The sequence below is a fragment of the Herpailurus yagouaroundi genome, unplaced genomic scaffold (assembly GCF_014898765.1).
Source record: "Herpailurus yagouaroundi ecotype Mexico unplaced genomic scaffold, PumYag 214, whole genome shotgun sequence".
In the NCBI taxonomy this organism is placed as follows: Eukaryota; Metazoa; Chordata; class Mammalia; order Carnivora; family Felidae; genus Herpailurus; species Herpailurus yagouaroundi.
Window position 1 is genome coordinate 8,756,382 of NW_024412445.1, and position 10,517 is coordinate 8,766,898.

At 36.5% G+C, this 10,517-nt stretch overlaps 1 long non-coding RNA gene across 1 annotated transcript in view; it reads left to right on the plus strand.

Annotated features, from left to right (window-relative positions):
• Positions 1-10,517, plus strand: part of LOC121017015 (uncharacterized) — a 45,066-nt gene that overhangs the window by 1,770 nt on the left and 32,779 nt on the right. Inside the window, exon 2 of the long non-coding RNA XR_005784587.1 lies at positions 1,257-1,373. This is a non-coding gene — a long non-coding RNA (uncharacterized LOC121017015). The remainder of the gene's footprint in view (positions 1-1,256; positions 1,374-10,517) is intronic.

Here is a 10,517-nt window from a genome sequence, read left to right on the forward strand (position 1 = left end):
GAATCCAGAACTTATGGACATAGATTTTGGAAGTGCCAAATGTCATACAGTGACAATAGAGCCATGGAAAGTGGTAAACAGAACTCTACTATTGCAATATTCTTACATTTCTCTTGAAGTGGTATAGTACTGTGTTAAGAATGAAACCACTAGGGGCGCCTGGGTGGCTCAGTCCATTAAAATGCCAGCTCTTGATTTTGGCTCAAGTCTTAATCTCACAGTTGTCAGATCCATCCCAGAGTCACACCCTGCCTCCACTGCGCTGGGCAGAGCCTGCCTAAGAATCTCTCCCTCTCTCTCTCTTCCCCTTCCCTGCCCTCTTTCTCTCTCTCAAAAAAAAAAAAAAAAAAAAAAAAAAAAACAAACCACAACCAAAACAAAAAACTGCAACCACTTTAAATAACTGTAAAGTGAGAAAATTAGAGAAAGACAAATATCATGTGACTTGACTCGTGGAATTTAAGATACAAAACAGATGAACATAAGGGAAGGAAGCAAAAATAATATAAAAACAGGAAGGGGACAAAACGTAAGAGACTTAAGTATAGAGAATAAACAGGATTGCTGGAGGGGTTATGGGTGGGAGCATGGGCTAAATGGGTCAAGGGCATTAAGGAAGACACTTGCTGGCATAAACATTGGAGGTTATACATAGGGGATGAATCACTGGAATCTACTCTTGAAATCATTATTGCACTATCTGCTAACTAACTTGGATGTAAATTTAAAAAATTAAAAGAACACAATTTGCCCAAAAGGAGGCAGGAAAAGGTGAACAGGGAACAACAAAAAAGCAAAACAGTCAAAAAAACCAACAAAACAGAAGAACTAAATATAAGCACATTTATAATTGTATTACATCTAAATGTAATTCCTAGGTTTAAAAATTCCCCTTAAAAAAAAAGTCAAAGTGGGTTTAAAACCCAAAGATTTGGCTATTATGCTGATTGCATGGATGCACTTTAAAGGCATAAGTTGCGAGTAAATAGATAGAAGTTGAAAACAATAAAACAATATCGGAATTTGTTACTGGGGCTTATTGAGAGCAGATAATATTAGATAATGTAGATTTTAACAACAGGAATTACTGGAGATAAAAAGTAACATTTGTAATGATTAAAGGTCATTTCATCAGGAAGTTATATTCGTCATAAATTTGTGTGCCCTTAATAACTGAGCTTCAAATGTCATGAAACAAAAAGTAATAAAAAGACAAATCTACAAACAAGTAAGAGATTTTCACAATCTTCTTTCAGCACTTCATGGAATTAGGCAAAAAAGAACAATCAGTGAAGAAATTGAAGATCTGACAATATCAACCACCATGACCTAACTATGAATGGAGCAGTACCCCCCCCCCGCCAAAGCTGCAGGTACATTCTCCCCAAGTGCACACGGTACTTCCAGATAGAACATATGGGACTGTAAAAGAAGTCTTAAATATAAAAAATATTCGAATCATACATGGGTTTTCTCTGACCACTGTGGAATTAAGTCTGTAACAACCAGATAGCCAGATAAGTCCAAGTACTGAGAAATAGCGTTCTTCTAAATAAATCATGGGTCAAAGAAGAAATCACCAGGGAAATTTGAACATAGCTTGAACTGAATGTTAATGAGAATGTGGTATATGAAATCTCAAGATGCTACTACACACCCACAAGAATGGTTAAAAAGGTTGATAACATCAAATCTGGGCATAAACAGAAATCAATCAGAATTCTTTGTTGGTAGGAGCGTAAAATGATACAATCTTTTTGGAAAACTTTTGGCAGTTTGTTATATAACTAAGCATATACCACCCTCTTATTTCATAATTCCAATTTTAGGTATTTACTGAAGATATATGAAAATATATTCACCTAAAGACTTGTATAAGAATATAGCAGGTTTATTAGTAATCAGAAGAACTAAAGTGATTCATGGGTCTATCAAAAGGAGAATAGATAGGATATATGGAAGTGTTGAATTACTATATTGTACACCTGAAACTAATATAACACTATGTTAACTAACTGGAATTAAAATAAAAACTTAAAAAGGGGGAGGAGTGGATAAACAAAATGGTGTAATTCCACAATTAAATACTACTACACAATTGAGAGAGAAAAAAAATATATGCAATAATATTGATGCATATTATGAACATTATGGTGAGTGAAAGAAATCTGTGAGAAAGAGTACGTATTTTGCAATTCTATTGTTAAGTTCTAGGGGGTAGAATTAGTGTATGGTGAAAACTGGGAGAAGGATGAGGAAACTCAGGTGAGAGTATGAAACTTGACCAAGGGTTAGAGTTACACGGGTGTGTTAGTTCAGACTGCATAACAAAATACCACAGACTGGATGGCTTAAACAATACACATCATTTTTCACAGTTTAGAGGATAGAAACCCCAGATCAGGGCACCAGCACAGTCAGGCTCTTGGTAGAGGGCCTCTTCCTTGTTTGCAGAGGGCTGTCTTTTTCTATCCTCATTTGGCCGGAAGAGTGCTAGTCCTTCCCCTTATATGAATACTAATTCCATCATTAGGCTCCACCCTCATTACCTTATTACCTCCCAAAGGCCCCACCTCCATCATAGTAGTATGTTTGGGGGTAACACAAATGTTCAGGCCAAGGTAACAGGTGTATGCACTTCTCACAGTTCATCAAATAGCACTCTTAAGGTCTGTGCATTCTACTTTATATAAAATTTGCCTCAAAAAAATAAGGCCCTATAAACAAATATTAAACCCTAGTTAAATGATATAATCACTGACAGGAGTGAAGTATACAATTATCTGCAACTTACTTAGGTAAATGGTGCATTTACAGTTTGATGGAATAATGGATAGGTAGGGTATAAAGCAAATACAGTAACGTGTTAATTGTGGACTCTTAGTTGTAGTTGTGTGGGTATTCACTGAACAATTTTTACACAGGAAATTTTTTGTAACATGGGGGAAAGTATACACAGATCACTAAAGTTTTTAAATTTTTGTTCTGACAAATAATGATAAATATAAATTGAATGTATATGTGGTAGAAATTTTAAATTATCCTTTAATTTAAAGATACCAGTGAAATATTAATGGTGTTATTTGAGATAAGCTGAATTAATGCTCCATTTAGATTCCTGACTCTCTGCCTAAAGCAAGAAAAAGTTAAAAACCCTATAGAAAGGATTTTTTAGAACACCAAACTTAAGTAATAAAGCCTCTGGTTAGGTTAACGAATATTTTTTACCCAGCGTTTTAGTCTTTTGTTCCTTAAAGTAGGAAAATATAACCTTTAATTGAAAATGGGATGTGTGATATTTTTTTTACACGTATTTTACTCCCAAGCAAGATCTCTTTATTTGAAGGAGAGTTTAAAAAAAAAAATTTTTTTTAATGTTTATTTATCATTGAGAGACAGAGCATGAGCATGGGAGGGGCAGAGAGAGGGGGAGACACAGAATCTGAAAGAGGCTCCAGGCTCTGAGCTGTCAGCACAGAGCCTGACTTGGTGGCTCGAACTAACAAACCCAGGAGGATCATGACCTGAACCAAAGTCAGACACTTAACCAACTGAGCCACCCAAGTGCCCCTGTAGGAGAGTTTAAAATTACATCTCTACATCTTCCTTTTACAGACTTTCAAAATGGGTGTTGAAAACATATCACTAGAGTTCTCCTTGCAGTAATTTAAGAAGTTTTATTTTTTGTTACAAAATAATATTGTGTTATATGATGTGATATATAAATTATCTCTATGTCTATGTTTAGGAAAAAGCTAATATAGATTTGCTAATGTTCAAATTGTATTACCGTTGGCGGTTCTTACTAGTTTAAATAATCAAACTTTTAAGTTTTGTTTTTTTAAGGTACTAAGATATTTCACAAAGGGATAGTAAAATTCTACTGTATCCTGGGTTTTAGGGACCTTCCCACCTACCAGCAATTCTCTGGGAGGCTATGCTTCACTTTACAAGTAAGGGGAAGAAACCCCTGCTGGTTTGGCCCCGCCCACAGAAACAAGTGTAGTCAGAGCTCACCATCTAGTGCTGGTGTCACAGCAGCCATCCTTGACTTGTGGCGGCTCTGGCGTTCTCTTCCTTGTCCCCTTGCTTCAACTAGGCTTATGTATTTTTGTTCCCTTACCTGTAATTCCTCTGTAACATCCTGCCCCACCTTATTCTCCCAACTCTCCATTTCCTTTTACTAGACTTCCTTCAAATCCCTCTTTGTGGGAATTTATGTTTTATTTCTTCTCTAAGACAAATAGTTTTATACAGTCAGCACCACACAACTAAAATGGCTGGAAGATCGGGAGCAGGATCTGTGAAGAACTAAGGACCCCATAGCACCCATCTTTTTGTTGTGTTTTAGCTTGTCTAAGTATCAGAAACTGGGAAGAACTGCATTTTTTTAAAAGAAGCTGATGGTCAGAAAGTATAATAGATGTACCCTTGGGAGTGATACAGAATCATGAAAGTGTGAGTAGAGCTCCAGAAAAAAATTAAAGATTGGACGTAGAAACAAAGAGTCGTTGGGGCAAAAATACTTTGGAGATAAATATGATCAGGTCAAATATGGTTGGTTTTGTTTTTGTTTTTTTCTTGAGAGAGAGAGAGAGCACAAGTAGGATAGAGGCAGAGGGAGAGGGAGAGAGAATCTTAAGCTCCATGCTCAGCCCAATGCAGGTTTCAGTCCTACAACCCTGGGATCATAACCTGAGCCGAAATCATGAGTCGGACGCTCAACCAACTGAGTCACCCAGCACTCCTAGGCCAAATACACTTTTTTAAGTACTTTAAAGAAATTATTCTGTTTTATTTCTCCATAAACACAAGAACTAGAATAGGGCAATGAAAATGACTTGAGAGATTTAGATGGCACATACTTAATTTTACCAGCGACCCTACACTGTCACTTCTAATAAACAATTCTTGTTAGTTCTCTGCAGCATTTGATGCCATCAAATACTTGCTCTTGAAACTCTCTGCTACCTTTACTTTTAAAAACAAAAACAAAAAAATAAAAAATAAAAAAAATAAAAAACAAAAACAACAAAAAAGCACTTTTCTGACCATTTCTGAGTCTCCTTATGAGACTTTGTTTCCTGCACTGGTCCTGTATGTTCAGGGTAAGCTAACTGTTCTAACACACAACCCAACATCTGCTCCAACACCGTGTTTATTTCTTGCCCAGAACCAGTCTAAAGTGGACTTGAGGTAGGGGTGGGGTCTGTTTTACATAGTCATTTAGCATCTCAGGCTCCTTCCATTGTACAGTTCTGCCAATTTCTAGGGCCTTGGAGTCTTCTGGTGTCTCCTCTGCATCCAGCCAGAAGATGAAGGAAAGGAAGAATGTAGAGGATTGTGTGAGACTTTAGAGTCCTGAAAACAGCATTCGTCACTTTCCCCTAACTCCCTTTGACCACAACTCACCTGTAAGGTGTCACTGAACTGTAGAAGTCATAGGAAGTGTAGTTTCATTGTGTGCCAGAGGGCGAAGGAGACATCAATACAACCGAACAATTAGCCGGTCTTTACCATTTTCTTAGATATTTGTGTTCCTAAGTGTTCCATTCTCAAACTATTCTTACATTTTAGACTCTTCAGTTGATTCTTGAGGTTTTGACTACTATGAGTAGATTATTGACAAGTTTATATTTCTGACAAGGTCTTGTTAAATGAAAAAAAAAGAAAATGTCTACAGTATGTTACAACTTATCTAAGAAATTTTAATAGTATTGCACACACACACACATCTACATTAATGAAAGGATGAACTTTTAAGATTATATGACTACCTATAATGTGGAGAGAATACGGATAGAAGTGAAAACTTTGTATATACCTCATTGAGTAGGTTTAATTTTGGAGCTGTGAATATTTTATTTGATTACTTTTAAACTCTTAATCTTTTAAGAGCAAACTTTTGCAATACAGAGTAACTGTTCTAAATGAGTTTAGAACAGCAATCTGTGTGGTATAAGGATAAAATGAAAAGCATAAGAATTTAAGGAATTTTTAGTAATATTTTTGGTAGGACTGTTGGTATTGTTTTTGAGACTGTTATGTGTGATTATGGGATAAAGTAAGTATGTTGGCATCATTGAAAACTAGAATTTTCAGAGTTGCTGAAAGGATAAACTGGTATTGTTAAATTACAACCCTGTCATCTTTAGTTTGAATTGGGAATGCCATGAATTTATGGAGTATTTTATCTGAAAGCAAATAAATAAAATTTCCTGGTTCTGATCTCTAGAAAGGCCTAGAAACAATGTTCAACAGAGTGGCAATGAGTTCCTAGCCCCCAGATTATGGTCTCTCTATCCTATTTTCTTTTTTTTTTTTTTTTTTTTTTTTTTCCTTTTTAAAGTTTGTTTATTTACTTTGAGAGAGTAGAAGGGTGCCTGGGTGGCTCAGCTGGTTAAGCACCAGACTCTTGATCTCAGCTCAGGTCATGATCTCACAGTTCGTGAGTTCGAGCCCCACATTGGGCTCTGCACTGACACTTGGAGCCTGCTTGGGATTCTCTCTCTCACTCTCCCTCTCCCCTATCCCACTCGCATTCTCTCTCTCTTAAATAAATAAATAAGCTTAAAAAAAGAAAACATTGTGAAAAACTTCAAGGTTGGAGTTATCGTAAGATATATATTCTTAAAACGTTTTAATTTTAGGCTGTAAAATTGGTGCCTTGCTGTGATGAGAAAATTAACACCCTTCTTCCTTACTCCCCTCCCAATTTCTGTTAGTGTTTTGGAATATTCCCTAAATGAGGGATGATTCTTTTGGTGAGGCAAAGTGTAATTCTTTCAAAACAATAAAGTGAAAAATTCTAAGACCCCCCACACTCCTTACACCATCATATCCTAGCTAATGGCATAAAACAAGAAAAGAGTGGGAGGAAGGCATATAGATTTAGGAAAGAGAAAGAGAATTGTCTTTCTTCACAGGTGACATGATTGACTCTGGAAAACCCCAAAGAATTAAAAAAAATAAAAGAGTCTGGAACTAAGAAGCAGTTATAACAAGATTACAGGATACAAAGTTAACTTATAAAAGTCTATTACTTTGCTAGATACCAGCAATGAAAAATTGGAAATAAAAAAATACATCATTTTTATTAGCACCAAAAAGAGAGGGAGGAAAGAAGGGTGGCAAGTTGACTGAGGTATAAATTTAAAATATGTAGAAGATCTATATTAGGCAAGCTATAAAATTAATGAAAGAAATCGGAGAAGATTTAAGTAAATGGAGAGAGATTCTGTGTTCATGGATAGGAAGAATCAATATTTCAAGATGTCAGTTCTTCCCAACTTGGGATTCAACACAATTCCCGTTAAAATCCCAGCAAATTATTTTGGATGTCAACAAACTGATTCTGAAGCTTATGGAAAAACAAAAGAGTAGACAACACAATATTGAAGAAAGATGGAAAATTGGCAGTACTAGGCTTTAAGACTTACTGTAAATCTAAAGTAATTAAGATAGTGTGGTATTGGTGAAAGAATAAACAAATACAGCAAAACCTTGGGTTGTAACTTGTTTTGTGAGTGTTCCACAAGACAAGCAAACATTTCTAATAAACTTTAATGTGATAAATGGGCGATGTCTTGCAACATGAGTAGTACATGGCACCGAAAGTCACATGATCGCAACTGAGTCAATGATTTTCTCTGTCTCTTCCTCTCTCTCTGTGGGATTGTGGGTGATCATCTCCCATGCTTGGATGCTCAGTCTCAGGCCGCGGTGTTTGGCAGAAATCAGTAATATTTTTCAGAATGTTGGAAAGTGCCCACAACTGTCACTAGTGTATTTTTTTGTCCTTTCAAAGCACCTATGGATACTCCTTTGCCTTTCCTTACAAAAGTGAGCTTAGGAATGCTTTACTTCATTCTAGGTCAGGCTGCCTGCAGATATAGACCCTTTCCTCTGCTGCCGTATTTCCAGATACATTAAATACAGTATATGATAAGAGTTTATTAATACTGTAATCTAAAAAAGATTCCATTGAGCCTATAGATAGCAGTGATTCTGTTAGTGATAGTGAAAAATTATCCTACACAATAACCCTCCCTTCTCTTGTCTCCCTCACACCAGCCATGAAGGTTTTCAAAGATAAGTGCAGGTTAATTTATTTTTCTTTATATTTTATATTTTCTTTATTATTTTGTATTATATTACAGTTTTGTAATCATTTTTATGAATATATTTGGGTTGTAGAACGAACCATCTGAGTTTCCATTATTTCTTATGGGGAAATTCACTTTTATATACAAGTGCTTTGGATTATAAACATGTTTCCGGAACAAATTACGCTTGAAAACAAAGGTTTTACTAGATCAATTGAACAGAACAGAGAATGCAGAGATAGACCCACACAAATACAGTCAACTGAAATTTGCCAAAGGAGCAAAGGCAATTCAGTGCAGCACAGCTAGTCTTTTCAACAGATATACCAGAAAAACTGGAAATCTGCATGCAAAAAATGAATCTAGACACAGACCTTACATCATTCACAAAAATTAACTCAAAATGGATCATAGACCGAAGTGTAAAATGCAAAACTATAAAAATCTAGAAGATAGAATAAGAGAAAACCCAGGTGACTTTGGGTTTGGTATTGAGTTTTTAGATACAACACCAAAAGCATGACCCATGAAAGAAAAATTTAATAAGTGTGATTTCATTAAGGTCAAAACTTCTGCTCTACAAACGACACTGTTAAGAGAATGAAAAGACAAGCCACAGACTGGGAGAACATATTTGCAAAATATATCTGATAAAGGACTGTTACTTAAAATATACAAAGAACTTTGAAAACTCAGCAATTAAAAAAAAAAAATGGGCGAATTTGCAACAACATAGATGAAACCGGAATGTATTCTACTAAATGAAATAAGTAAGTCAGAGAAAGACAAATACCAAATGATTTCACTCGTGGAATTTAAGAAACAAAACAGATGAACATATGAAAGGAAACCACAAGAGACTCTTTAATGATAGAGAACACACTGAGGGTTGATGGAGGCAGGTGGGTAGGGGATGAGCTTGATGGGTGATAGGCATTAAATCGGGCACTTGTGGGGCACCTGGGTGGCTTAGTTAAAAGTCCAACTTCAGCTCAGGTCATGATCTCACAGTTCATGAGTTCGAGCCCCACATTGGACTCTCTGCTGTCAGTGCAGAGCCTGCCTTGGATCCTCTGTCTCCCTCTCTCTGTGCCCCTCCCTGACTCATGCTCTCTCTTTTTCTCTCTCAAAAATAAACATTAATAAGAAGAGAGCACTTGTGATAAGCACTGGGTGTTGTATGTAAATGATGAATCACTGAATTCTCCTAAAACCAGTATTGCACTGTATGTTAACTAAATTTTTTAAGTTTATTTATTTTGAGAGAGAGAGAGTGCATGTGCATGCACGTGCAGGCACAAGTGGGGGAGGGGCATAGAGAGAGGGAGAGGGAGAATCCCAAGCAGGTTCCATGCCGTTAGCATGGATCCCAACTCAGGGTTCCATCTCATGAACCTTGAGATCATGACCTGAGCCAAAATCAAGACTTGGGTGCTTAACCGATTTAGCCACCCAACTAACTAAAGTTGAGGTGCCCCAACTAACTAAAATTTAAATAAAAATTGTTATTTTTTTTATTTTTATTCAAGTTGACATAACAAAAAATAGGCAAGCGATCTGAACAGATGCCTCAGTAAAGAAGATATATAGATGGCAAATAAGCATATGGAAAGGTGCTCAATATCACCGCATCGGGGAGTTGCAAATTAAAACAATGAGATACTACTACTACTACCTGTAATGATAACAGGTAGTGCAGCAACAGACTTTCATTCATTTCTAGCAGGAATGCAAAATGGTACGATCACTTTGGAAGACAGCAGGGCAGTTACTTATGAAGCTAAACATAATCTTGCAATACCATTCAGCAATCACGCTGTAGTTTTCTGTACTTTCTATTCAGTTTTTCCATAAACTTAAAACTACTCAAAATTTGTCGATTAGTAAAAATTAAAAATGAATTACAGGATTCCAGGAGATGGATGGAGAACCTGGGTGGCTCAGTTGTTTAAGCGTATGACTCTTGGTTTCAACTCAGGTCATGATCTCATGGCTGTGTGGGTTCAAGCCCCACATCAAGCTCTGTGCCGGTAGTGCAGAGCCTGCTTGGCATTCTCTCTCTCCCATCTAGCTGCCCTTTCCCCAATTGTGCTGTCTCTATCTTGCTCAAAGTAAATAAATAAACGTAAAAAAAATTTTAAGACTCCAAGAGATGAAAAGAAACTAGAGTCATTCCATTGTTTTCTTTATGCTGTATCTAAAACCAAGTGAAGCAGCATTGAGACTCTTCCACTCTTTCCGTCTATCAGTCAGTCTTTGTTGTTGTTGTTGTTGTTGTTGTTGTTGTTTTCAAGGTTCTGAGAAGTTCAACATCTCTGTAAGACAAAGCAGATAGAGATGAGTTTACCACATACCTAGTTATAGCCAACTGAGTCTTTTAAAGAAGGCAAGGAATTAGGGTGCCTGGGTGGC